Source organism: Crocuta crocuta, unplaced genomic scaffold, assembly GCF_008692635.1.
Source record: "Crocuta crocuta isolate KB4526 unplaced genomic scaffold, BGI_CrCroc_1.0 scaffold241, whole genome shotgun sequence".
Classification (NCBI taxonomy): Eukaryota; Metazoa; Chordata; class Mammalia; order Carnivora; family Hyaenidae; genus Crocuta; species Crocuta crocuta.
The window spans coordinates 2,893,658-2,898,382 of record NW_027527807.1 but is presented as its reverse complement, the minus strand read 5'-3'; positions in this window follow the sequence as shown (position 1 = coordinate 2,898,382).

The following is a 4,725-nucleotide window of genomic DNA, read 5'->3' as shown; positions in this document are numbered from 1 at the left end:
AGTGAAAGTCAGGGGGCTTCCATTGGATGAATGGCTTCAAGGTCATAGTACTGTTGCTGCGATCCAAATCTAGTTTGGTGCTCCTGTAACCCCACCACCACCGCTGCTGCTACGGTCTCCCGTGCACAAAGCTGTGAGTGGACACTCTGGAAGCTAGGGTACAGAAACCACGAACACGTCCCTGGAACCACCCGCCAGCCGCCAAGCCCCAGGAAGATGGCCTCTGCCTCACGTAAGCCTTCCAAACATTGTGCAAAGGTATCCCGTTGGCAGAGCTGGAAATGTAGCAGAACCCACACTGTATAGGGAACCTTAGCTGCAAGGGAGCCTGGGACAGGTCTTTGTTTAAGACTTCCGGGGAGACACATAAAATGGGTGGCAACTCAGGAAACAGATGTTGAAGAGGATGTGGAGAAAGGGAACACTTGTGCACGGCTGGTGGGAATGCACACTGGGGCAGCCACCCTGGAAAACAGTATGGGGGTTCCTCAAAAAAATTAAAAATAGAACTAGCAATTGCACTACTAGGGATTTATCCAAAGGATACAAAAATGATGATTCAAAGGGGCACATGCACCCCAATGTTTTTAGAAGCACTATCGACAATAGCCAAAGTATGGAAAGAGCCCAAATGTCCATCGACGGATGAATGGATAAAGAGGATGTGGTATACATATGTATGCACGTATAGGAGGATTAGGAGGAACTTAAAAGAGGACCATGGGGGAGGAGAAGGGGAAAAATAGTTGGGGAAAGGAAGGGAGGCAAACCATGAAAGACTCTTGAATGCCAAGAACAAACTGAGGGCTGCTGGGGGTGGGGGGGTGGGGAAGGGGGGTGATGGGCATAGAGGAAGGCACTTGCTGGGATGAGCACTGGGCATTATATGGAAACCAACTTGACAATAAACTATTTTAAAAAAAGATATCAAAGAATGTGGCTTTAGGTATGCAGGCAAATGGGTTTCTCATTAGCGGACCCCAGAATTGGGCTTACCTGTCAAATACAGTGTGGCTTCCCCACAGGGGAAGTTTTTCAGGGACCTGGCCTCAAAACTTTATGATCTGGGAAACATGCAGCAAATATGCTGTTTGTAGGAAATACAGCTCCCGAAGAGAAAGGAAAGGAAAAAGGGCTGGGCTACGGTATTTGCCCCATTTCTCCTCCAAAGTCTCTGATCATCTTTCCTCTGAGGAAGATGAATGACCTGGGGCAGACAGGCCCCCACACACGGACAGAAACTGCAGTTTGGAAATAAGAGATTTACACACACACACACACACACACACACACACACACACACACACCAATTGCTTTCCCCCGCCATAAGTGTACTCTGCTGCTAAAGAAAAGGACTCAGAGGCCCCATGTCCCTTCAGAGTGAAAAATTCTCCCTCAGACAGGAGCTTCCATAAGAATACCTTCCCGCAGACACACCCACGGGCCAGCAAAGCAGGTTTGGGCAGCCAGTAGCCAGTAAGTGCACCCACCCTGTATTAGGATTATTTTGGCTGCAAATAACAGAAAATTCTACCTCCATCTGACTTAAACACTCTGAAAGCCTGGGGATTAGCATCTCGGTGAAGTCATCAAGGCCCTAGGCTCTTTCTGTCTCTGCCGGCTGGCCCCAGGTTCAGCTTCCTTGTTGGACATTTCTGAGTCCCGTGCAGGTGGCCTGCAGCCTTCTGAGTTCCACACTTCCTGCTTCCTTGCTCACATCCATCAGGGAGCCAGATATTCTCTTGCGTCGGATTGGGCCAGGTGATTCACGTGTCCATCCCTGGGCCACTGAGAGAGGAGGACTGTGTTTTCTGATTGACTTAAGATCATCAGTATCTACCTTTTGTGTTGGGAAGAGGGTCAGTTCTGCTGGAGCCCATGGCTGGGTGGAGAGAGTAGAAACCTAAATAGAATTGGAGTTCTCTTAGGATGGAGGAAATGGGGAAATGGATGGTGGGTAGAATCTGAGGTGAAGATTGGATACAGGTTGTTTATTGGGGTCTGCTCTGGGACTAGTCTGCACCTGGGAACCCCAACTTGAGAAGCAAGGGAAGTAAGATGGGGAGAGGGGAGGGCGAACTTCAAGGTGGTGACACGAAGCACCTCAGCTGATCCCTCAGGGAGCTTTCAGGATGTTCACAAATCGTAGCAAGAAAGCCAGGCCTTTGAACTCCTGCATCAGTCAGTCACTGCACATGGGCTGCCCTGGGAATGTGGTATAATCTTGGGCAAGGCCTTGCCCCTTAGCTGATGGCAGTTCCTGGAGAGTCACTCGGCCATGAGCCATCAGCAGCCACCACACCAGACAGCTAAGGGAATGAGCACTTCCATCCTGGGGGGGTGGGGGGTGCTGGTGGCATACCAAGCATCCACCGCAGAAGGCAGCCACCACCTTGGAGGACCTGTCTTGGCCTTGCTTCTGTCCTGCTGGGAAGGGACCAAAGATGGAGTCCAGTGACATAGCAGCCCGTCCCTGATGCCCTGCTCTGAGCACTCTTGGCTTGTCCTCAGCAACCTCAGGAGAGAACTGAACAGGAAGGTGCTCTGTAAACCACACCGCAAGAGCGCAAGAAATTCTAAGCTTCTGGACCACTTTTTGTTATGACCACTTACCCTATCTGATTTCAGTTCATTGTTTCTGGTCTGCCCCTTTCCTCAATTACATTCACCCCCATGCCTAACATGGTGCCTGGCACAGAAGAGGCAAGAGCAGGCATGAGAGAAGGTGTAACTCTGTGTTTGGTGAAGCAGGGCAGGGAGGGGGAGAGAATGGGAGGCAAGGGCAAGAAGGGTGCAGATAAGATAAGCGATCATGTGGCCCCTGAACGACCACCCAGACCCACTCTCCTGGACAGAAGTTAATGGCTCTGGGGTCCCTAAGCCCCTCTTGGCTTTCTGAACAGGATGGTGCTGCAGAGAGCACTTGGGCTCCTACAATTCTCCTCCTAACCCCTGGCCATGCCTCTGCTAGNAGGTGATGTGCATAGAGGAGGGCACTTGTTGGGATGAGCACTGGGTGTTATATGGAAACCAACTTGACAATAAAGTATTTAAAAATTTTTTAAATAAATAAATTGCTGAAGTTCCTCCATAAAAAAATAGTTAACCACATAAAAAAAAAAGATGTGGTATACACACACACACACACGTACACACACATAATGGAATGTTACTCAGCAATCAAAAAGGATGAAATCTTGCCATTAGCAACAATGTGGATGGAACTAGAGTGTATTATGCTCTAAGTGAAATAAGTCAGAGAAAGACAAATACCATATGATTTCATTCACATGTGGAATTTAAGAAACAAAACAGATGAACATACGGGAAGGGAAGGGAAAATAAGATAAAAACAGAGAAGGAGGCAAACCATAAGAAACTCTTAAATACAGAGAACAAACATGATTGTTGGTGGGATATTGGGTGGGGGGCATTAAATGGGTGATGAGCATTAAGGAGGGCACTTGTTGAGATGAGCACTGGGTGTTACACATAAGTGAGGAATCACTGGGTTCTGCTCCTGAAACCGATACTACACCATATGTTAACTAACTTGGACTTAAATAAAATTTAAAAAAAAATTAAGGGGGTAGGAACAGATGCTGAGTAGCAACAGATAATATCCAGCACATCTGTCTCGAGGTGGAGCAAATATTTTCATCGTGACTGCTGACACCAGCATTCCAACTGTGGGCAAAATATAGGCTATCACTGGTTGACAAAATCCCGAAATCAGATGGAAAATGGTGTACATATAGTTCGGAGGCTGGGGCCAGAAGGAGAGGGGCCGAGAAGTTAAGGAAGTTTCTGTCTCATGGTATGAATTATCTCTGTAAAGTAGGGAGCCAACGTCACCTGCCCTGAGTGAAAAAGGTGGAAGCCAGCCGGGGGACCCGATGAGCGTGGATGGCTAATGAAAAAAAGGTGGACAGCATCAGAAACCTTTCTGGACATCGGCTAGCGGGGTCTGGGAGGGGGTGGGGGAGGACAAAAAGGAAGAAAGAAAAGGAAAGGAAAGAAACACATGACTTAGTTTATAAAGCATGGTTATTCTTATTTATTGAAAATGTCCATTTTAAAAGTCTTCAAAATAAAAACAAGTTAGAAAATTGGAGCTCGTGTAAGAAGGGACGTGACGGAAGAGGAGCTACAAAGCCTCTAAGGGCAGCGGTTGAATTACAGGGTAACAGGAACCCACTTATAGAGTATTGTAAACAACACAACTATGGAGACACTGCTCTCGGGTTAACATGGCTTCATTTCCTTTATATTATTAACGTGTGAGCGCGGGCACCACTCTGCACAAGCTTCAGTACCCAGAGTACCGAGGGCCTCTCCTCAGAAGGGCCAGGTTCCAAACACATGCATATATGTACACGTTACTTTAAAATAAAGACCTTTCAATATGTTAAGCAATCCTATGCCTTATCAACTAAAGGATTTCGTGATCGCAAAAATGTTCCCTACGGATATAGTCTGCGCCGTTTACAGCAAGCCATTGATTAACCACAGGCGGGGCAGATGCTAAGATCCATGTGGCTGTTGTTAAATTTTTAGGTGAAGGACAGCATATCTGAACTGCTGGGCTTAAACACAGAACAACAGCCATTTCTAGAAGTCTTCACTCCGCAGCTTCCAAAGATGGCTGCGTGGCGTTGGACATCAGGGATAGTCCATTTCCTGTGGATGGTGTTGTTTCTGCTGGGCAGCAAGCAGTCAACAGTC